Below are 24918 nucleotides of genomic sequence, written 5' to 3'. Positions count from 1 at the left end.
ATTAATGAGATTGACAATGTTTTATATATTTACTATCTTCTCCATTTTTAGAATGTCTTTTTCCATTAGCTGTTATCTGAATTTTTTTAACTATAGGCGTTTAAACTTTTTCCCTTATTTCTTCTGTTTTTGAATTTGAAGACCATCTAAAGGCTCCATGACTTTTCATAGAGAAAATAAAATGTTTTAACCATTGGGAGACTGGGTGGACAGCAGAGACTATTTCTGTGTGTTTATAAAGCAAATTTCATAAATCAAGAATCACCCCTACTCCCAACAGATGATATGCTTACAGAAGAATTCCCTGAGATGGCAACTGTGGAGCCTCTGAGAATGTTCACCTTCTAAGCAATGTTTCCATCCCACGGTGAAAGGAAAGAGCAGGCCATCCAGGCACATCTGACCACAGTTCCTCCTGTCTCAAAGGCAGAAGTTGGAGTGCCCTGATTTACACGCGCAGACATGTGTAAACTTCTAAAGTCTGAGTCCAGAAAACAACCATTATGACCCTGAGTCACCGTATTCCATCTTTCACAAGACCGAAGTTCCCAGGAACTAAGGAGTAATTTAGGCTGCCCTAATAAGCACTGGAGAAGGAAATGGCAACCTACTCCAGTATTCTTGCCTGGAAAATCCCATGGACGGAGGAACCTCGTAGGCTACAGTCCATGGGGTTGCAAGGAGTCGGACATGACTGAGTGACTTCACTTTCAATAAGCATCCAAGCTTCCATTATCTTTACCATCTTCCTTAGCCATTCTGCACATATTCTGGAAAAAGTAAAATCTAAACTTAGAATTTTTTTTAATTAAAAACTTGGTGATAAAAACCCTTCTGAGCCTACGTCATTCATTCAAAGTAACTACAGTTTACAGTTAGCTATTTGATGATTAATCGGAAGACCTGGGCTGGAATGACATCCTTTGGTCTCCTTTTCACCTGGGTCTTCCCAAGAGCTGTTCCTCAGTTCATACAGTTTTCTCTCCTGGACTTTGCAGATGTTCAGTGTGTCTCAGTGAGAAAGGTATATGCTTTGGGGTAAAATGCCTGACACAATGCTAAACACTTAACAAACATCAGCTATCATTATTACTATTAAGTGAGCTCAACTTCTCCCTAGTTATACTTGGTAAAGGAGGGAACACAGCAGGCGAAGTGGCTCCTTTTATTTCTAGAGGGATGATTCGATGTAATTTAAGGATAAAGAATATATTCTATATCATAGTTAAGAAAGAGCTTCCCAGATGAAACAGTGGTAAAGGATTCTCCTGCAATGCAGGAGGTGCAGGAGACACGAGTTCTGATCCCTGGGTCAGGAAGATCCCCTGGAGGACATGGCAACCCACTCCAGTATTTTTGCCTGGGAAATCCCATGGACAGAGGAGCCTAGAGGGCTACAGTCCATGGGGCTGCAAAGAGTTAGACATGACTGAGCATGCGTAAAATAATTAAGAAAACCTGGGTACTCATAATTTCAGAGTCTCCATTTTATATTGGTTCTACAGTTAGTTTTCAGGTCTACTTAGGCCTGTCTCAAAAACCTGGCATCAATCTACACAATTTGTGCTGGTCCCATTCTTATTTACAAATGCCTCTGCATTTCTGTGCAATTTTAAATGTCATTGGACTCAGTGGACACAGACTCAGAAAAAATGCCCCAGAAACTGCCTAAAAATACAGTTTCTTGTAAAAGTTAAGAAGAAATAGGAACTTGTAAATTGATTTTGTGTTCACTGCCTTGTTTTCATTTCACCTGGAGAGGCTCCCTGCCAGCTGTCAGTTAAAGTTCCAAGAGGAGGACGGGGACCTCAGATCCGCCGCTTCAGAGGCTGGACTTGTCTTCAATGCACTATGAAAGGGTCCCAGAGCCCTTTGAGACTGTCTCACCCCACTGGGGAACGAAAGACAGAGCTTCTTATCAAGCCTGCTTTATTCTAGTGATTGGGAAGTGCAGAGAGAATAGGAATGGTCTGTGAATGTTTTCAGAGATGGCACATAATGAACTGAAAGAAAACAGGCCTTGAGACAAGATCTGATGTCTCTGAGCAAGTGAGAAAACAAAACCATGATTCCTATCATTGTGCCCAAGTTCAGCCACCGCAAGCTGAGGGACTCTGACGTGAAAGTCAGTTGTGCCAAGAGTCAAGTGAAGCTTCAGCAAAATTTAATACCACACAGAAAACACTATGAGGATCCAACTCCTGTTGGCAGGGAATTCATGGAAAACCAATATGAAGATCACCAATGGGAAATTTTATTTTCCAAAGTACAAAGGCTTCTGAACACAGAATTTTATATTCATCCAAGATTTGCTCCTACCTCGTTGAAAATACTCTCTGGAGGTATATTTTTAATATTCTTCACTAGTGGGGTCTACTGAATTCTCTTCAACCTCTAATTGCACAAATGTGGAAATGAGGTTTTCTTCCCTTGCTTTCTACCTCCTCCCTATATATCTTGTAAATATAGATGGGGATTTCTCAGAAGTGCTGAGAGACACAAAGTTGAGGTATGTCAAAGTCTTTATAGGCATAAGTTGTACAAGGTTGAGCAGTGGAGAACAACACATATCATATCCTGGATTCATTAACAATTACTTAAAAACAATGTAAAAGACAGTGAACAGGGCTTCTCAGGCGGCTCAGTGGTAAAGAATCCGCCTGCCAATGCAGGAGACACAGATTCAATCCCTGGTCCAGGCAGATACCACCTGCCACGGAGCAACTAAGCTCGTGCGCCACAACTATTGAGCCTGTGCTCCAAGGCCCAGGAGCCGCCACTGCTGAAGTCTGTGTACCTAGAGCCCAAGGTCTGCAACGAGAAGCCATCGCAGTGAGAAGCTCGTGCACCACACTAGAGAGTAGCCCTCACTCGCTGCAACTAAAGAAAAGCCCAAACAGTAACGGAAACCCAGAGCAGCAATAAATAAATAAATAAATAACTATAAAAGGCAGTATACAGTATATGTTGCTCAGGGAAGTGACTGGGACCTGTTGCTGCTTTGCTAGAATTCGAGCTTTTACAAAAATAAAGTCCATAGCAGGGTTGGGGCAATTCAGTGGTGATTTTCCTTAAGTGTAACTCTTCCTATTCCCTCCCCCTACGCAAGAAAGCAGTAACATTTAAAAAAGTATAAAATCAGAATTGGATGAAAGTCAAATCAGTTTCCTTTACATCCATAAATCTGGGAATATAAAATCACTATAAACTTATTATGGTTGTATATTTTAAATCTCTAGTCTTATTTTACTTAGCATAAGCATAAAAGAACTGAAAGGTTCAGAATTTACTTGTAAGATACTATAAAATATTACTATCCTCAAAAATAAAAGAAATGTATGAATTTATGGAAGAGGAATAATATTTATAAAGCATATTAGTAAAAACTATATGTTTGCACATCAACATTTAAGAGCATTCAAAGGTCATTTATTTAAAAATATTTAAAGTATAATAAAAGGAAACTTAAGAATGACTTTACTCAAACTTGCAGTTTCTAAAACTTTATCAGAACCAGAGAGCCTGGAAGGATCAAAGATTAAGTAGAAATCCACATTCAAGAAGGTTCCATGGAATTCTGAGAGAGAGCAGGCAAGGGTCATCTGAGGACACTATTTTAGCCTAAACTTTGAGTATCATTCAAACAGGGAGCCAGTGCCTGATGTTAACAAAACGCAGTTTTCTACTGGTAAGGTCAGATGACAGCCCATCCTGTCTGCCAAAATTCGTGGATGAGGAATCATTTCATGAAGTCATGCACAAACATGAAATACACTGTGAAGCTCTGCTGCCATCCCTCAATCATGGCTTGCTTGGCCAAGCTGATGGCCAGCAGGAATATCTCCCTCTGCAAAGCTGTTTCAAAGTAATGACTTGGAGGAAGTGGTGTGCTGATACCATGAAAAAAAAAAAAAATCCCTCAAACACAAAGATAGTTCAAAAAGCATCTGTATATGCTCAGAGGAAACACACAGCTCAGCTAATTTCAACTCAAAATAAACCCAAGAGACCAGTTTACCTTGGCCTTAGTCACACACACACAACATGCAGGAAAACTGAGGGTCAGCAATTATCCAATGATTTCGTTCTGTGTCAAAGGGGATGAAAGGGGATGAAAGGGGGAAGATTACCCATCCTGGGGCAGGATGGAGTGAGAGAAGATACCCTACAGCCATGGCTTCCCACACAGAATCACATGTATGTAAGGGGACTGCACACCATTCTCTCCATGAGACCGGTGGGCCCTGGAGTCTGACCTCTCTTGCTGAAGCCAGTAGTAGATCAGAAGCCATTCTGCGCCTCTAACACCTGGTCTCCCCATCGCTGAAGCCTTGCCATGGGTCTTCCTTCCGCAACGTTGTCCTTACAGAGCTAAGAAAGGAGCAGGATACCTAAAATCTTTTTTCTTCTGGTCAACCTTAGGCTGAAATATATCTAAGGTCTTTTAAACTGACCAATATTGAATTTCCAGCTTTCAAGCATTTATAAATATTCTTCAAATTAAGTGAACAAATTAGCAACAAAGATCACATTATATTTGGTTTTGAAAACCATTTGGAATTTTCTGTAAAATCAGCTACTTTTCTGACAGAATAGGTGGTGACTACTACCAAAATCTTAAAATGATCCTTATTTTAAAATTTTTTTTTCAAATAACTTTCATTTGAGAAGATCATTAGATACGTCAGCAAAAATCTTTAAATTGTTTTTTTTTTCCAGTCCTGGTTCTGTATCACTGTTTTGATGTCTTTTCTTGCTGACAGGGTGAAGGAAGTTCCAAAAGCCCTTTAGTGCTGATCATTTGAGGAAACTCTCACAGCTGAAGACATATTTATTTTATTTCATTTTCATTTTTCTGAGAGGAAGACAGAGGAGAGTGATTGACTTTTAATATCAGAAACATGTGTCACTGACCGTCAACTGCGTAATAAGGTTTTTAGTTTAAAATATTTAGTACCCAGATGACATGTGGGGACAATTAAAGTATTTCAGAGGATGCTTCCCCCTTCCCCTTCATGATATTCAGGTTGGGAGTAGGAAGCAGAGATTTTGTCTCAGCTCAACAGCCCACCCAAGGGCAGCTCCCCCCTGCAGTTTTTGATGTCTGTCTTTCTAGGTGGAACACCAGTCTGCAATCCTCTGCAGCTCATAAAACCCAACATAACCTTTAGGGCTTCTCTGGAAAAAACACATTGAGTAACAAGGGATAGAATGCTTTCTATTCAGTGTTTCCATTGCTATTCTCTGGCCAGAAGAAATACCAAATCATAGGCATCTGGAGAAGAGAGATGGCCCAGAAAGAACAATGGTCTCACACAGCTTGCGAGCTCTGACCCCCTAAAAGCTGGCTTCCCGCTGTCTTGTTTCCTGTGGAGCCACAGGCATAGCAGCAAAGAGCCCTTGCTGTCAGACCTGGCTCGGTGATCGACTTCTAGAGCGGTGGTGGCTTCCAGGGAGTGCAGTGTCGTTCTGATCACCTCGAAGACGCAGGAAGCGGCGAAAAGACGCGGGTCCATGGCAGTGACAGTCAGAGAAGGAAGTGTGGTCCATGAGGATGCGTACCATGTGATATAAGCGTCTCCCTAGGAACTTTCCTAATGCATCATTCAGCTTTAGAAAATAATCAGAACACCCATCACCATCTTCGTGTTCAGTTTATACACCGCACAGTGCTTTCTTGGCTGGTCCATGGCACGGAAAGAATTGGATAAGGTACCAGAAAGTTAGACAAGCTACACCGTGAACTGATGCAGAGGTGGAAAGGGCATGACTTAGAAAGGCATAGGTTCAAAAAAGGTCTCTGAGGTCTCTTTCCACAGTTCTTAGTCACACAATTTCCTTTCTGGATCTTCACAGTGACTAACAGGCCTTAGAAAATGAATCGGTGTACTAGGTGGAAAAATGCCATAAGTCACTGGGTCTCTTCTACAGTGTGAAGTTTTTCTTAACCCTTTCTTTATGAGTCCCCTTTTCAGAATAATTTAAAATTCCACAATTACAAGTGCTTTCTCTGTGCCTACATTCCCCTTCTGAGACCAAATGCTGCTAGACTCACCTTGTGAGTGTGTGCTCAGTCGCTCAGTCACATCCGCCTCTTTGTGACCCCTTGGATTGTAGCCCTCCAGGCTCTTCCATCCATGGGATTCTCCAGGCAAGAATACTGGAGTGGCTTGCCATTTCCTCCTCCAGGGGCTCTTCCAGACACAGGGACCGGACCCACATCTCCTGTGTCTCCTGCATTGGCAGGCTGATTCTTTACCACTGAGCCACCGAGGAAGTCCAAGCCATGGCCAGCTGGACAAGAACAGCTCCCAGGCCAGGAATGGCCAGTCTTCAGGATGGGGAGCACACTGAACTGGCTGGGCATGAAAAACTCTACTCAAACGGGGCAATCAGGTTCCTCCCAGCCTCAGAATGATGAAGTGGGGGATCAAGGAGAGGGAGGGGCAATCAGTTGATGGAACCAGACAAGAGACAGAAAGGAACAGCTGAACCAGTTAAGCAGTGGACATGAAGAAAGAAGAGGTGACCAGTCTCCTAAATTGCATCCTAGCCTTCAGTAATTTTAATAGTATTAATACTAACAAAACCAACAATAATAGTGAACATTCATTGCACCCTTACTGTGTGCTAACTGCTGCTACTACTGCTAAGTCGCTTCAGTCGTGTCCGACTCTGTGCGACCCCATAGACGGCAGCCCACCAAGCTCCCCCATCCCTGGGATTCTCCAGGCAAGAACACTGGAGTGGGTTGCCATTTCCTTCTCCAATGCATGAAAGTGAAAAGTGAAAGTGAAGTCGCTCAGTCATGTCTGACTCTTAGCGACCCCATGGACTGCAGCCCACCAGGCTCCTCCGTCCATGGGAGTTTCCAGGCAAGAGTACTGGAATGGGGTGCCATTGCCTTCTCCAACTGTGTGCTAAGGAGCATTACAAATATTGTACAAACATTGATTCAACTGTTTTCTCAATAATTCTATGAAGTAGATGATGACGGCAATGGGACACAGAGAAGTTAAGTAACTTGACCAAGGCTACATAGCTTTTAAGTGGTAGAGACACAGCCTGAACTCAAATGGCCTGGTCCCAGAGTCCAGGCTTCCAACCAATATATGCCTCCTTGTGGAGCTAGTCCTGAGTTCCCCCTTACTCACCTTCCTATAATAAACTTCCTTTATTAGTGAGGCCTGACGGAGGGTCTATTTCTTGCTCCCCTACTGTCTCACAATTAGTATTTTCCTTCGCACCACTCAACATAAATCTTAGTAACTTAAGCACATATTTATTAAATCAAGAATCATTTAATGCTTACTATGTGCCAGGAAATGCTATGAGCATTGCAAGCTATTCCAGCTTTCTCACAAACTTTTCCTTGGCGGAAAGGGACTTGGTCTGCACATTCCACCACATTACAATGTGTTTCCGATATCTATTTTCTTAGGTCACACTTCCATGACCTTATGCATGATATATACTATGATGTCCTATTTTTGTACATATTGTATTTTCTTTTTGTATAATACTATGTTGTATCCTGAGCTCACTGACAAAATAATGTCTAAAAAGCACATTTTAAAAAGCCATCAATACTTAAAAAACTAAAAATAGAGTTACCATATCATCCTACAATCCCCTTCCTGGGCATATAGCCAGATAAAACCATAATCCAAAAAGATACATGCACCGCCCCTCAATGTTTACTGCAGCACTATTTACAATAGCCAAGACATGGAAGCAACCTACATGTCCAGTGACAGATGAATGGAAAGGGATGTGGTATATATACCATGAACTATTACTCAACCATAAACAAGAATGGAATACCATACGCAGCCACATGGATGGACCCAGAGATGATCATATTAAGTGAAGTAAGAGAAAAACAAATATCATATGATATCACTTATCAGTTCAGTTCAGTCTCTCAGTCATGTCCGACTCTGCGACCTCATGAACCGCAGCACGCCAGGCCTTCCTGTCCATCACCAACTGCCGGAGTCCACCCAAACCCATGTCCATCGAGTCGGTGATGCTATCCAATCATCTCATCCTCTGTCCTTCCCTTCTCCTCCTGCCCTCAATTTTTCCAAGCATCAGGGTCTTTTCAAATGAGTCAGCTCTTCGCATCAGGTGGCCAAAGTATTGGAGTTTCAGCTTCGACCTCAGTCCTTTCAATGAACACCCAGGACTGATCTCCTTTAGGATGGACTGGTTAGATTTCTTTGCAGTCCAAGGGACTCTCAAGAGTCTTCTCCAACACCACAGTTCAGAAGCATCAATTATTCAGTGTTCAGCTTTCTTTATAGTCCAACTCTCACATCCATATATAACCACTAGAAAAACCATAGCCTTGACTAGACGGACCTTTGTTGACAAAGTAATGTCTCTGCTTTTGAATATGCTGTCTAGGTTGGTCATAACTTTCCTTCCAAGGAGGTAAGCGTCTTTTAATTTCATGGCTGCAATCACCATCTGCCGTGATTTTGGAGCCCCAGAAAATAAAGTTAGCCATTGTTTCCACTGTTTCCCCATCTATTTCCCATGAAGTGATGGGACCGGATGCCATGATCTTAGTTTTCTGAATGTTGAGCTTTCAGCCAACTTTTTCACTCTCCTCTTTCACTTTCATCAAGAGACTCTTTAGTTCTTCTTCACTTTCTGCCATAAGGGTGGTGTCATCTGCATATCTGAGGTTATTGATATTTCTCCCGGCAATCTTGATTCCAGCTTGTGCTTCCTCCAGCCCAGTGTTTCTCATGATGTATTCTGCATTTAAGTTAATTAAGCAGGGTGACAATATACAGCCTTGATGTACTCCTTTTCCTATTTGGAACCAGTCTGTTGTTCCATGTCCAGTTCTAACTGTTGCTTCCTGACTTACATATAGGTTTCTCAAGAGGCAGGTCAGGTGATCTGGTATTCCCATCTCTTTCAGAATTTTCCACAGTTTATTGTGATCCACACAAAGGCTTTGACATAGTCAATAAAACAGAAATAGATGTTTTTCTGAAACTCTCTTGTTTTTTTGATGATCCAGATATTGGATGTTGGCAATTTGATCTCTGGTTCCTCTGCCTTTTCTAAATCCAGCTTGAACATCTGGAAGTTCATGGTTCACATATTGCTGAAGCCTGACTTGGAGATTTTGAGCATTACTTTACTAGCGTGTGAGATGAGTGCAATTGTGTGGTAGTCTGAGCAGTCTTTGGCATTGACTTTCTTTGGGATTGGAATAAAAACTGACCTTTTCCAGTCCTGTGGCCACTGCTGGGTTTTCCAAATTTGCTGGCATATTGAGTGCAGCACTTTCACAGCATCATCTTTTAGGATTTGAAATAGCTCAACTGGAATTCCATCACCTCCACTAGCTTTGTTCATAGTGATGTTTCCTAAGGCCTGCTTGACTTCACATTCCAGGATGTCTGGCTCTAGCTGAGTGTGAGTGATCACACCATTGTGATTATCTGGCTCATGAAGATCTTTTTTGTACAGTTCTTCTGTGTATTCTTGCCATCTCTTCTTAATATCTTCTGCTTCTGTTAGGTCCATACCATTTCTGTCCTTTATCGAGCCCATCTTTGCATGAAATGTTCCCTTGGTATCTCTAATTTTCTTGAAGAGATCTCTAGTCTTTCCTTATATGTGGATATAAATGAACTTATTTACAAAATAGAAATAGACTCACAGACATAGAAAAACTTATGGTTACCAAAGGGGATGGGGTGGGTAGGGGGCACAGGAAAGATAAGCTAGAAATCTGGAATTAACATATACACACTACTATATTAAAATAGATAATCAACAAGGACCTCCTCTAGAGCACAGGGAACTATACTCAATATCTTGTAATAATCTATAATGGAAAATAATCTGTAAAAGATTATATATATATGTACACATATACATATGTATAACTGAGTCACTTTGATATACACTTAAAACTAAAATAATATTGTAAATTAGCTACAATAAAAAATAAATCACCCAAACAAAAACAGATGTGGTAAAGATGGCTCCCCGCCCTTCCCCAGGGTTTCAAACGTCCTTCCTAAGTTTCAGAGGTCTTCCTTCCTCGGATTCCGGGTCAGAGTGAGGCCATGGGGAGGGCAACAAGTTAAGCTCTTGCTGGCTGGGAATAGCTTGGAAAGAGCATGTGCTTGGAGGTGGTGCTGCCGTGTTCCCCCCGGACACTGCAGAGCTGCAGCGGTTCTGGCAGGGCCACTCAGGAGTGTGAACCATGGCCTTTTCTCTGACCTACCAAAGCCCAAGGGCAGCTACTTGTTCACTGTATGGAACCCCATCACCACTAAATGATGCTCAGATATGTCTGTAGCACTCGCAGGACGGGAGCTCCCAGACACTGGGGTGTCACGTTGTCTCACCTCTACACCCCAACAGCAGCCTGCTCTTCCTACTGAGTAGAAGTATACTCTGCTAACCCTTTGGATTATTTCTTTTTGGCCCCTCTCTGTTTCTCTCTCTACATATAAATATAAACGTGTGTGTGTGTGTGTGTGTGAAATGTGCATGTGTATAAATCCTAATTAAAATTAAGATTATAATGTATCCAACTCTTGAATCCAGTTTTTCGTTATTCTTTCGTGCCACTAAATATTCTTGGAAAACATGATTTTTAACGACTGCATGATATCCTATGCCAAATTTTATTTAATATTCTTCTGTTGCTGGCCATCTAGTCATCTCTTATTTTGTTTTTATAAATGTGCCAATATCAGTATCATGACATGCAAATTCTTGTGCTCAGCTAGGATTATGCCATAGAATAAATTTCAGAAACAGAAATACTGGATCAAATAGTCTGAACAATTTAAACTCTCTTGAAACACAGTGCGAAGGGCTTCCACTTCCTCTGGCATCATAAAGGAATGCCCTATTCACCATACTCTTTCCAACACTGAATATTACAGTTTTAGAAGAGCTTTATCTTAATCTGCTCTCTTCAATGGGCTAAAACAGAGTATATATTGAAACTCTCTACTCCCAAGTAAATGTCAGAAGGGTCGCTTACAAACAAGAGTAAAACAAGCCTATGATCAGCAGCCCCATCTTCAAGCCCTTGGAACCTTAAAATGCTTTAGAATTTTAGAAAAGGAAATTACTTTAGAGATCACGGAGTAAACTGTTTCGGTTTACAAATAAGGTAACCAAATCTCCCAGAGGTTGTGGACCTGGGAAATGCATTCAAGTTAGAACTAGAATCTAATTGTTTTGCCTTGTGAGTCATTTTTTTAGAATAGGTTGAAACAATTTAACAGAAGCAAAAGACATTGTTACCGGAGTGAAAGTATAAAGGAAAAGAAGCATACAATATTTTTCAAGAAGGAAATCATTACTGTTCTAGATTCTATTTTATCTTCATCAAGTCAGAATAACTTGTTTTATAGACAAAAGCAAAAGTTCACATCTAAATACTACTTTGATCTTAAGATCCTTGCTTAAATCTCCAACAGATTTTTTCCCCCAAAAGCAGGAAAACATTCAGCATTGATCTATTATTTTTTCATCTAGCCAACATTTACTAAGAAGATACTCTGGCCAGGGACTGTACTGGTGCTGGGGTAGCAGGGGGAAGTATACCAACGTAGGAAGAGAGGGGTTCGTTCTTGGGGGATGGGAGGCAGGAAGATAACGTGAGCAGATGATCACAATGCATGTGACTGGGTCGGTGACAGGGTACAGAGGTGCCGCAAGGGTGGCAGAGCAGTGGGTATGGAAGGCTTTGCAGAGGAGCTGGCCATGAGCTGTGCTTGAAGGCAGTCTGCTAAGCAGAGGAGGCCATGAGAGAGCAGGGCTGCTCCTTAGACGCAGCTGGCTGGAAAGGTACTCTAGGGTCAGATAGCGTTCAGGAATTCGGACTCCCAAACTGGAGGTGTTGGGGCCCCATGGAAGGTGTTTAAGCGGTGGTGGCACAGTCACAGCCGTGCTTTACCAGTTCACTCTGACAGCAGTGAGGTGAAAGGCCAGAGTCTTTAAAGGCAGGAGACTCACCTGCACCGGTCCAGCCTTCAGGCTCTGAAGGTATAAATCAGGGAAGAGGCAGAGGAAATATAAAAGGGGAGATGGATTCAAGAAATACAGCATGTTATTTGAGAAATACCAAGACATAGAGATTGATTAGACAGGGGGTGCCATTTATGAGATGGGGAAGGCAGGAGGAGGTCCAGGTTTTAGAGGAAGGGCATTGAGCTTGAAATCTGGCAAGATATCCAGTATATCCAGAAAGCAAATGGAAGCACAGTCTGGAGATCAGGGAGGGACAAGCAGAATCACAACAGGTTAGCACAATCAGTAGAGGGCTAACCACCCCACCCACCCCCCGCCTCCACCATCCCCAACACCCCCTCCACACACTTGGGTACTTTCTCTCATCTGCAGGCAGGGAGAACAGCTGCCCATTAGAAATACACCAGCCACATATGCAATTTACAGTTCTCTACTGATAGATGAAATTAACTCTTTAATATGTTTTATTTAATCCCATGTATCTAAAATATCATTTCAGTGTGAATCAATGTAAAGATTACTAACGAGATATGTTACAGCCTGCCATACTAAGTCTTCAAATCCTGCGTATACTTTACAGCCCACTCCAATTCTAATCAGCCACATTTCATGTGGTCACCGCATGGGACTATGCAGGACTATATGGTGGACCACAGAGGTGATTCAGGCACCAACATTTTTCTAGGCCTTGAAATTAAGTTACACAGAGCTTGATCTCACAGATGAGAGGACAATGAGGAACCTGTTGGGCCTCCCAAGTCACTCCCCACCCCATCTCCCCCTTCTCATGCTCTGGGGGGCAGCAGCAAAGGGGCAGTGTGACATGTGACTGGAAGTTTGGGAGGGGTGCGGACTACCCCTCTGCTAGGTTATCAAGTACCCTGGAAGCAATCTGACTGAACTTAGACCCCACTCCCTTCCTGAACTTGAACTGTTATTTCTTTATCTGTTTATGTGTCTGGTCTCCCAGCAAGTTTCCTAGGGCAGTGGTTCCCAAATGTCAAACATTTGCAAACCAACTTCATAATTCCGGGATGACTGCATACCACCCAAACTAGATCATTCACTTAATATTTTTGTTTAAGTCAACTAACCTTAAAAAAATACAAAGCCATAATTTAGCATCATCCTAAGTAACTAGATCCATGAAACCATTCATTTCAGGTGTCGTTACGTATTTTTCCTAGCATACATGATAACTAGGGGAGAATCTCCTTCCAAGCTCACTCACATGTTGGCAGGACTCAGTTCCTCACCGGCTATTGGTCAAAGGTCTCCCTTGGTTCTGGGCTGTGTGGTTCTCTCTACGGGACAGTTTGGAACACGGTAGTGGACCTTCCTCACAGTGAGCAAGAGAGTGTGAGAAAGCCCCCAATTTTATGATGGAAATCATAAAATTAAATCTCAGAAGAGACATGCCATCCTCTCTGCTTCATCTTGTTCACCATAAATGAGTCACTAAACTAGCTCACACGAAGGAGAGGGATGTAAATAAGGGTGTGAATTGCAGGAGGTGGGGAGCCTTGGGGACCATCTTAGAAGCTGCCTACCATTCAGTGATGTAAAATGTCGATGACTTCTATTGGGGATGCGGTCACAAATGCTGCTACGACTCCTGAAGTTTGTGGGCTACCTTCATACTTGAGGGAAATGCAAATTTTTTAGTTAGAGGCTAGCGGAAATAAAGATGTATTATGGCCACTGATTTCAGGTTAATCGCACCTCCCCTCCCCCCCACCATGTTAAAGGACTCAGCACACCTCAAACCACCTAAAAATCAGTCTGACACTTTGCGGATGGGCACAATGACTCCTCACACACCCCTGGAACCACCATGTGTGGGCATCTGCTGTGTTTGTGAAAGAATCCTTTTTTTTTTTTTTCCCCTTAACCATGTGGTACTGCTAGTCCAACTCAGAAATAAATCTGCTTTGAAAACTGTTCCCACAGCTGCAAAAAGCAAGTGTTTGGCACTAATAAATCAAGATTAGTAGAGCTCGGCTTATAATGAAACTTTCACCTCCTCTGGGCAGGTGGTCAGCAACTGCTCTAGCGGGGCAAACAAGCCATGTTTCACAGAGATAACCATTCTTTTCATGACAGGTAGGAGAGGATCGGAAACCAAGTAAGTAAAGGAGAGATGTTGTATTCCTAAAAAAAAAATCCAGTCTTCTGAAACTGGGGTCCCCTGAAGACACTAGACAAAATTATGTTTCTAGGGGCCCTGCGTGACCTCTACTTATTACTCTCCCAATGACAACCACTGCAGATGCTTTCCTTCTAGATGATAAAAAATAGCCTGGGATGCTAACCACAGGCCCAGAGCAGAGAACCAGTGATTTGGGGAACAATTATAGTTTAAATTTTGCCCTCCTGGGCCCCCTTCAAAATCATCAGACTTCCATGATGGTCCAGTGGTTAAGAATCTGCCTGCCAATGAAGGGGACATGGGATTGATTCCTGGTCTGGGAATATTCCACATGTCAAGGGGCAACTCAGCCTGTGTGCCACGACCACTGAAGCCCATGCTCTAGAGCTTATGCTCTGCAACAAGAGAAGCCACTGCAACGAGAAACCCACGCACCTCAACTAGAGAGAGCCTGTGTGCAGCAATGAAGACCCAACACAGCCAAAAATAAATACATAATTTTTAAACATTTGTCATCACCAGCTCAGTTCTGTTTTATCAGGGATGAGACAGGAGTTACAGTCAAAATATCTAACAGCCCATAAGGCACAAGCACTAACCAATCCAAACAATGCTGGATGCTGGAGCAGGGTCCTGGGGTACCCCGTGCTGTGCCAGGCACTAATCCTTGGTTGCTGAATTATGAGAGAGGTCTTGGGGTGCTGGGAGTGCACTGGGGTGACTACGGTTGGTAATGAGTCACCAACAGGTTTTGAAGCATCTTAGTATTTTAGTAACCAGCACAGCGGCAACCAGGGCAAACAGTCTAACTATCATCTGCTGAGATGGGGGCTATTCTTCCCCAGGGTCTCCATAGAAGGTTCCAGTGTGGGAACTGACCCTGTTGCCCTTCAGCCCTCCGTCTGGCTTGCACTGGAGGGACACAGTCCAGCCCTTCTAAGCCTGGAGCTGAGGTCAATGCCTCCAGTTCCTGGACCACTTCCAAGGCTCTCAGAAGCCCCGTCAGGCCTCCTCAGGGCTGGCTGGCTTCAGACTCCCAGCTCCCAGGCGCCTTCCAGGAGCAGCGTGGACAGCTGCTGTCAGCTGGCACCAGGGGCTTCTACACAAGACAGGGTGGGGCGTTTTCCTGTAGGGCTGATGGAGGGGCATGCTCTTAGCCCACAGCCGTCACACCACTCAGGCAGTCCCACCACTATATGGGGGAGAGATGAAAACAAGAGACTTTTTCTCATGTATCTTCTCATTTCAAGGACTGCTTTAGCAACTACCTGAAATTTTTGGGAGGAGCCCTATGTTTTCGTTCATGATAAGGAGGTCATTCTGTGGTACCCCTCGGTCTACATTATTTTACTGAAATGCTCTGGTTGGTTTATTTTGCTAATGCTTCTCAGAAGCAGAGGAGGGGAGGCTTTGGATACTGGTAGCCCTGGGTCTGAATTCTGACTCCAAGGACTGTAGCCCTGTCCCTTCTCTTCCGAGGCAATGTGTTAGGTTGGGTAAAAGTTCATTCATGTTTTTTTGTAACATTGTACAGAAAAGACCGGAATGAACATTTTGGTCATCTCAATAAATATCCCTGTAAATGAGGCTCACACAACACCTGGCTGAGGGTCTAATGAGACAAAGGCAGAACTGATAGATGCTCTTACAGACTGAGCACAACACTGAGCATAAAAACATTTCGTCTCTGTTTCAGGCAGGAACTGCTAGGGTTATTCCAGTGTACCAATTTAGGTCTCTTAAAAATACACCCTTTATGTTCACTCAAGCTGACTAAAAAGCAAACAAAGAATGAATGTAGAGGTCAAAATGTTTGTTTTGTACAAACTTCTATTAAACCCATGAGAACTCAGAATTCTCCCCACTGAATGAAGTTAACATACTTCCTTTTTTCCAGGAAAACAGCTAATATACTTTCATTCATTCATATTTGTGTAACTAGCTAACATTTGCTTAAATTGCAATAAATGCAACATCATTTATCAAGATAATAGTAATAGATACATAAACAGTAAATGATGCAAAGAACCTTACAAGATTTTCAATTGTCTTGACATAAACACAAAGAAACACTTGATTTGTTTAAATACTGAGCATCTGAACAAAAATAAACTTTGCTTTTGCCTACTTTGCTAAAAATTTCTTTTCTTAAAATAAGAATGATGGGGACTTCCCTGGCAGTCCAGTGATGAAGACTCTACATTTCTACTGCAGGGGGTGCAAGTCTGATCTCTGGGGAACTAAGATACTGCATGTGGTGTGGCCAGGGGAAAAAAAAAAAGAAAAGAATTACGGAATCCCTGAGGCTTAAGCAGTAAAAGGCAAGGCCTAAAACAAAAATCCTGATCCTTCCACTCTCATTTACTTAAGTAAACACTCTCTGATTTCAGTCCCAGAAATCAATCAATGAGTAAGTCCTTAAACAGAGTCCTAGTTCCTGTTTTTATAGGAGTTTTAGAAGTTGCAGATGTATTTAGAAGTAACATCCAACCATTAAGACCATTAAGGAAGATTAATTTCTTCTGGAATTCTGTTTCCTACGTGTAGACACATATCCAACTGCCTACTCAACATCTCCATGTGATGTCTGTTTAACAGACCTCCATGCTCAGCACAAACTAAACTCCACAGACCCGCCCTCCACTCTACCCACCTTGCTCTACTTACAGGCTTCCTCATCTCAGTCTGATGGCACTTCAATTCCTCCTAGGCCTAGGGCAAAGTCCTTGGAGTCTTCCTTGATTCCTCTCCTACTTACCATCATTCAATCCAACAGTTAATTTCGTTCCACCTTCAAAACAACCAGGCTCTGCAGTATTCACAATAGTCAAGACATGGAAGCAGCCTAAATGTCCATCAACAGATGAATGGACAAAGAAGATGTGGTCCATATATAAATGGAATACTACTCAGCCACAAAAAGGAAAGAAATAATGCCACTGGGATCAACATTGATGGGACCAGGGATTATTATACTAAGTGAGGACAAATACCATATGATGTCACTTAAATGTAGAATCTAAAATACAACACAAATGAACATATCTACAAAGCATAGACTGTTTCTCTGTGTCTGTGTCACAGACACAGAGAAAAGACTTGCGGTTGCCAACAGGAAAGTGGGGAGGGTTAGACTGGGAGTTTGGGACTAGCAGATGCAAACCATTATATATACTATGGAAAAACAGCAAGGTCCTATTTATTGTACAGCACAGGAAACTCTATTCAATATCCTGCAATAAACCATAATGGAAAAGCACATAAATAATAATAAATATATATATATAACGGAATCACTTGGCTGTACACCAGAAACTAATACAACATTGTAAAACAACAATACTTTGACCAAGAAAAACAACAAACAAAAAACAGACCTGGATTAATCCTCACCACCTCTAGTGTTGCCCCCCTGGTCCACGGCACTGTCATCTCTCACCAGATATTGCAATGGCCTCTCTCTTCAACTCTTGCTCTCCTGTACTGTAATCTCAACATAGGAGCCAGAGGCATCCTTTAAAGAGCAAAGTCAGAGCATCAGCTCTCCATGGCTCAAAGTCCTACCAAAGCTCCCCTCACTCTTGAGTGGAAGCTAGCGTCCTACATGGGCCTATAAGGCCCTCCAGGACTCCTCCCTACTTCCCTCCTCCTCACTTGGTCCAGTCACACCAGCTCCTCCTCATTCCTTGAATACATCAGATTTGCTCCGCCTCAAGGCCCTAGGTAACTGCAAGGCGAATTCTCTCACCTCTTTCAAGTTCTCACTCCAATGCCACCTTCTCTGTGACAATTACCCTACCCACCCCACTTAAATCTGTATGCCCACCAATGCCTTCCCGCATGTCTTCCTTAGTCCTTGTTACTGTCTAACCTTGGAACAGACTATGTAACCTCCTATTTTATTAGGGTTACTATTATTATCCACATCTCCCACCTAGAATATAAGATCTACATGGAAGGTGCTCAAAAAATATTTCTGAATTAAGGGAAAATGCCCCTTGAAAGGCAAAAACAAAAAACAAACAAAAAAAACCCATAAATTATCAAGAGTCCAAAAAGGGCTTGTAATGTTCAATTGCAGGACCTGTATATTACATTTTATTTTCTTATAATACTTACGGCAATTTAAAGAGGAGGGACAAAGAACTAGGACTGACACTGAGGAGAGTTTGCTGCTTTCCCAGGAAGACCCTGTGGAGGGGCATTCCCGGGGGGGTGGGGGCTGGATCACCACACTTCCAGCTCAGGGACTTCACCTAAAGGTCCCCAAATCTTCTTACCTAGAGGCCCCCAAATCTCTTTCTTATCGGGAGCCAGAGGGCTCAGACTCAGAATGACTGACCCACCTTACAAATTCACGAGAGGCTCCCAGGCACACCAGGATTCACAAATGATGGCATTACTTTCCAGTGACCATGGCCACTGTCCAGAATATACTCCTTAGATAATGGTATCCAGGAAACTGATGTACTTTTTCTGAAGAGATCTTGGAATCAGGGCTAAGGTTGAGCAAGCCTCTTGGAGGCTACTTAATCTGGGCCATGGTGAGTCCTAATCTTCATCCATGCTACACACGGGACAACCCCCCCTTACTCCACAGTCCTGTCCACTATATTGAGGGTCTCTCTTTTGGGCCAACCCTGGGCAACACTGGGGGTTTTTCCTTTCTGGGCTGTCCTTTTCTTCGCTCCATGGGAACCATCACTGCATACAAACTTTCTCCAGGTAGGATAGATTAGGTGTCTACTATCAAGGTTACACCCATATTGCTGTGGCTCCTTCCAAGAACAGAGGTCACTTAACTGGAGTTTTGTGAGCTCATAAACTCCTCAGTCTCTTGGCCTGCTCTTTTTTAGGCATGGGTCTGGCCTCTGTAGAGCCTAGAGGGGCACTGACATCAATGTCAAGTCCTTGGGAATTCTCAACACTGCTGCTCATGCCACAGTCAGGAGCCTTGATCCACATCCCCCACTGTCACTAACTAGCTCTGTCAACCAGGACAAACCTCCTAGCCATTCTGGGCCTCCGTTTCCAAACCTAAAAATGAGGGGATTGAACCCGTGACTTATGTGTGTGTGTTAGTCTCTCAGTCCTGTCTGACTCTTTGCGACCCCATGGACTGTAGGGCCTGCCAGGCTCCTCTGTTCATGGAACTCTCCAGGCAAGAATGCTGGAGGGGGTTGCCATTTCCTTCGCCAGGGGATCTTCCTGACCCAGGGATGGAACCCCGGTCTGCTGCATTGCAGGCAGATTCTTTACTGTCTGAGCCACTGACTGAACCCTTGAAGGTTCCTTCTGTTTCTAAAAACCCAGAGTTCTGTTTTTTTTATCTATCTCTTTAAGTTTTGAATAGTGACAACAGCATCCAAAATCCTCTTTCTGAAACTTTCCCCAAGGCCAGATGTTCCTGGCACTGAAGTTAGAGAAAAAAATAGTTTTTGAATAACCTAACATTTTTGCCTTTTGGAGCAAATTATCCTCTGGCCTTTTCAATTCCCCTTCCCCTACTGCTACTTCCTTATGAATCCTTAAAAGCAGTTTTTAAAAAGTAAACTGTCTATTCTACCCTTCCAGATTCACCACGATCTATCTTATAATAACATTATTTCCTCCCCAATTATTTTCCCTACATAAAACCTCTCAAACACTTTGATTCTGGCAACTGTGTTTATTCATCAGCCTTGATTTGCAGGGAAAAGCATTAAATGCTCCAAGGAAGTAGCACATAAAGCTTAGAGGCAGGGCTGGGGGAGGAAGTAAGCTGTCCATGCAGGTGAGTTCTTCCCTGAGCCTCAGTCTTCAGGAGGTGATGGGCATTTTAGGCGGGACTGAGAGTTAAGCACAGAAAGAAGAGGGGCATACAAAGGGAAGGAAAGAAAGAGTGAAGGCGCAAGTCTGCTTTGAAAGAGCTTTCAGGCGAAGCCCTGGTGGCAGCCCATCAAGAATGCTCAGTTGGTTAAATGACTTCTGGAACTGAGACTTTCCTAAGAAGCCACACCGCAGTGAGAGGGCGGAGCTGGCGCCCTCTGTGCAACTGTCTGCGTAGCAAGCTGCTGAGGTATTGGGCAGCCCCTCCACTGGTCCCACTCCCAGTTTCCAGGAGGCAGGATCATTCTACAGGTCTCTAAAGCCTTCAAGGAAGACCAGATCTTTTTGTAGCCAGCCTGGAAATCAAAAATGCTCCAAACCACCCCTTAAAAAGTCAGGTATTTATTGAAAGAATAGCAATTCACTAGCAGACCCTTCAAATGAATCTATAGGCATAATACATGAATAACTTCCTAGCTTGAAGTTAGCAGCATATTCTAAATAATTGTAGGTGCCAAGATATCATCTAATGACTTTTAATTGAGGAAGCATCTCCAGGAGATAGTGAAGGATAGGGAAGCCTGGCATGCTGCACTTCATGGGATCCCAAAGAGTCTGACACGACTTAGCAACAGAACAACATGTATGTATGGGTGGCTGCATGTGTGTGTGCAAACATGTATCCTAATATTAAAAAAACAAAAGACTTTGTTTTTAAGTCACACTAGGATTACAAACCAATACAATGAGTGAACCTAAAATATGACATATTATTAAAACCCAGACACAAACAAAAGTAGGAAGCAAGCCTAACTCATACCAGAAGTATCAAAAACAGACACTCTGGTAAGTATCCAGCTAGTTAGTCTCAAAGCAGTAACTTGTAATTAGTATTGACAAATTACAATGGGGGTGGTGTATGAATACCTCCTGGTGAAACTGGCCTGGGATGTCATGTACCCCACAAAGAGCTGCTGCTGAAGTCTGCTCGTTTGTTGCATCATAACAGGGTTCCACCTCCAGGATTCCTCTTGTCCTAGTTTATTTATTTATTTATTGAGAAAAAGTTTTCTGTGTCTCTCATTAACAAACAAACGCAAGCATTTTGGTCATTTTCCAATACTCTTTTGAGACGGGTGGGGAACAGCACCAATTTTCTAACTGATGGAGAACTGGAGGGAAACTGAAATGGCAGAGGCAAGAATCAGTCAGGTACACAGGCAGTCTGTCCCCTCATCTCAATGGTACTTCATTTAGAAGTCAGCGCCTCCAAGCACAAGCCGTCCCCACAGGACTGTGTCCCTCTGCCCATCACATCTTCCCTACCAGCTCCTTCCTGAAAGTCTGAATCGAAACAAATACCATGGCCACAACTCCAGAAGAGTCCCACTGCTCTTGTTCCTTTTCCTGCGACAACAGCTCAATCCCTCTTTGGGTCCTTACTACCCAGAAGCAAAATACTTTTTTCTTTTTTTTGAGGCATTCATGAAGAAAAATGACAATGGTTTTGTAATCTGAGGCATCTTTGAGTCTGTGCGTTTGGAGGGAGGGTGGTATAGGAAGACATAATTACTGGATGATTCTCAGAAAGTATTTTTATCCCAGCACGGAGTTCAGTTTTAGTCAACAGAATTGAGGATAAGGCTTTTTCCTGAAGTTTACATAACTAAAAAAGTATAAAGTATGGAAAGAATAAAAACCACTACCCTAAGCTCTTCCCTTTCTTTCCCTTCCCTTCACTTTTGTCAGTCTTCAAAAACCAAACTGCTTATAAGCTGAAAATGACTGAGACTTTGTGTAGCACTCTGAAGAGTTAAGGTAAAAATTATACTGTTGAAAAATAAATATTTGAAATTCATGCTCTTTCCCAAGGGTGGAGGTCACAGGAGGCAGCTGGTGCCAGTAGATGATATGAACATTAGAACCTGAACATGCAATACTTTAAAAATCTATAGTTCTCTAAATAGCCAGAATATATGAAGAACCTTAAAGCTCAACAACCAAACACCAAATAACCTCACTGAGAAACAGGCAAGGGACTTGAACTGGTATTTCTCCAAAGATGATATACAAATGCCAACAAGCATATAAAAGGATGCTCAATATCACTAATTGTTAGAAAAATGAAAATCAAAACTGAGATATCATCTTACATCCTTCAGGATGGCTGCGATGGGAGAAAAAAAAACAGAAATTAACAAGTATGAGCTAGGTTTTGGAGAAAATGAAACCCTGGGGCAGTGTTGGTGGGAATGTAAAAAGGTACAGCTGCTATGGAAAACAGTATGGCAATTCCTCAAAAAATGAAAAATAGAAATACCATATGATTCATCAATATCACTTTGGAGTATATATACAAAAGAAATGAAAGCAGTATCTCAGACAGGTATGCGTATACCCATGCTCACAGCAGCATGAGTGAAAATAGCCAAAGGCAGAAGTAAGCTAAATGTCACCTACAGATGAATGAATACAGAAAACGTGGTATATCTAACAGACTATACTATACAGCCTTACAAAGGAAGGAGATTTTGACACATGCTACCACATGGATGAATCTTGAGGACTTTATGCTAAGTGAAATACAGCAGTCATAAGAAGACAAATATTGTATCATTTATATTAAGTATCTAGAGTAGTCAAACTCATAGAAACAGAAAGTAGAATGTGGGTGCCAGGGGCTGGGGGGAGGGGAAATGGAGAGTTGTTTCATGGCTACAGAGTATCCATTTCTCAAAATGAAGAAGTTCTGAAGATGAGTTGTACAACAAGGTAAATACATTTAATGCTACTGAACTACACACTTAATAGTTAAAGATGGTAAATTTTATGTGTATGTTACCACAGTCAAAAAACCAAATCTATGCTTCCAATATTTCCCAGTATGGCAGTGATGATAACAATACCTCTCCCATGCCCAGAACTTTTCTCTGAGAAAGCCCAGAGAGATGGATGGCCTACAGACCTGCTGATGTCAACACAGCAAGACAGCCAAGGATGAACTCAACTGTAAAGGTTGCACTCGTCAGTTTTATTATTTTCTTCTTCTCTACTAGCATGAATATTTTGTATATCTCACCCTTTCACTCCTCTGAAGCCCAAGCCACTCCAATATCTGTAGATGCTGATTCTGAAGTGTTACCCTGTATTATCTGAGATTCTGGGGAAAAGAGGCCTGCCTGTATGTCAGGGTGCAGGAGAAGAGGGATTGTGAAGTCAGCCCCTTCCTCTTCTTATTTAGAGAATTCAGTGACATGCCCATGTAGTCCCTCCCCATAAAATTCAGCATTTTTCAACTCCAGGTAAAAGGTGACCATTTATGTGTCTACTTTTGACCTCCACATTGAACTGGCGGCACTTCCTGTCTAAGAATTACATGTGAAATTAACATTCCAGGTGTTATCCACCATCCAGCAGGATCTAGCACCTTCTGCACCTCTGAGTCCTCCTTCTTTTTTTTTTTTAGAACCACTTTCAGGTTTGGGGGTCAGAGACTTTGCACAATAACGACACTTTATAAACCTTGTCTTGCATCTCAAACATAAAGGAACAAGGGGAATGTGGAAAGCTAGAGGAATGGATGGGCAGAGAACAGATGCCCCAAGAAGAAAGGGAAAGAGCTTTCAGAAGGACGCATTCCGAAAAAAGATGTCAAGTCCATCTGGAAAGCATTTAAAGAAATAAAAAACCCTTTTCTGCTATGAGCAGCAGATTAGCAGAATACAAAACTCTCTGAACAATAAACCTCTAGGACCAATTAAAAAATTAAAACAAAACTGAAAGAAGAGCTCCTTCTAGGCATGTCCAGCTACCACGAAGATGTAAGCCTCTTTCTGATGTTCAGGGGTGCGCCTGGTGCCATATGCAAGAGACCTCTCCACCACAGTTCCCTTCCATGTGGCTCCTCTAGGCATTTATTTGTGCAAAGGACTCCAATACCAAGAAAGTCCAATCTCCCCTCTAGCCCCTACCCGTGACTGGAAACATGGGCTGCCTCCCTCAGAGCCAGTATAGGTTTCCAAAAGCACCAGGGCTGAGATCTCTAACTTCCAATCCTCTCATAGTCTGTCAGTTTCCTCACCATCTTCTTGCACAACATAGTAGCAAAAAAATGAAAAAAATGTGGCAATCTGAGGATATCATCAACAATTTTCTCTTGCCTCATAGTTTTGGTTATTTTGCATTACTAGGATATAAACAACACGTGAGCCCGCTAACCCCTCACCCCACTGTTGTTCTTTCTTTCAGCACACTTTGTAGAACCCTCTGGGCTGGGATGGAGACAGGAAACAGGAAGCTCCCAAACCTGGGCTCTGCTCTGCTTTTCTCTCTCTACCTCTATTAACACATGAACACAGCGACGAAAGATTAGTCTGTTTTCAAATGGTCCAGGAAAAAAACTCATTGCTGGCTAACCTGTTCTAGTGCTTAGTAAGAATCCAAGAAGGTAGTGACCTCCTTCCTGTCACTCAGATTTGAGACATTTTCCTTTTTTCTTCGGGTCTGAAAGTGGCAGGCCATTGTGTAAGAGCCTTTTATTGAAAGTTCCTTATTAAACTGCCCCTCATGAGATGAATCCTCTTGGGCCATTTAGCTGTATCTGGGCTCTAATTTCCAATGCTTCAACCATCTCTCGGGTTCTGCTCTAGACACCTCAGATCTTCCTCTCCGGAGAACAGGCTGAAGACACAAAGCTCTGGTGGCAGGCAGACCTCATGGCTCCTGCACACCCAGAACATGACAGCTCCAAGCTGTGTTCTCAGAACCCAGGGTGGGGGCAGGGCAGGCAGGGGCCTTCCTCATCCCCCATTCAAACTGCCTGCACCCCTTTACTTCCATTTTCAATAAAAGGAGGAAATTTTTAAAACAAATGTAGAAGACAAGTAGGAAGGAAGAGAGCATAAAAAATTTAAAAGGGAACTTAAGAATTTATAAAG

The 24918-nt window shown here is 42.7% G+C and overlaps 1 protein-coding gene across 2 annotated transcripts in view; it reads right to left on the bottom strand.

Annotated features, from left to right (window-relative positions):
* WIPF1 (WAS/WASL interacting protein family member 1) overlaps nucleotides 1-24918 on the bottom strand; it is a 129945-nt gene that overhangs the window by 55076 nt on the left and 49951 nt on the right. The gene's annotated exons all lie outside the window — the stretch shown is intronic.

Source organism: Bubalus bubalis, chromosome 2, assembly GCF_019923935.1.
Source record: "Bubalus bubalis isolate 160015118507 breed Murrah chromosome 2, NDDB_SH_1, whole genome shotgun sequence".
NCBI lineage: Eukaryota > Metazoa > Chordata > Mammalia > Artiodactyla > Bovidae > Bubalus > Bubalus bubalis.
This window is presented reverse-complemented; position numbering and strand designations above follow the sequence as displayed.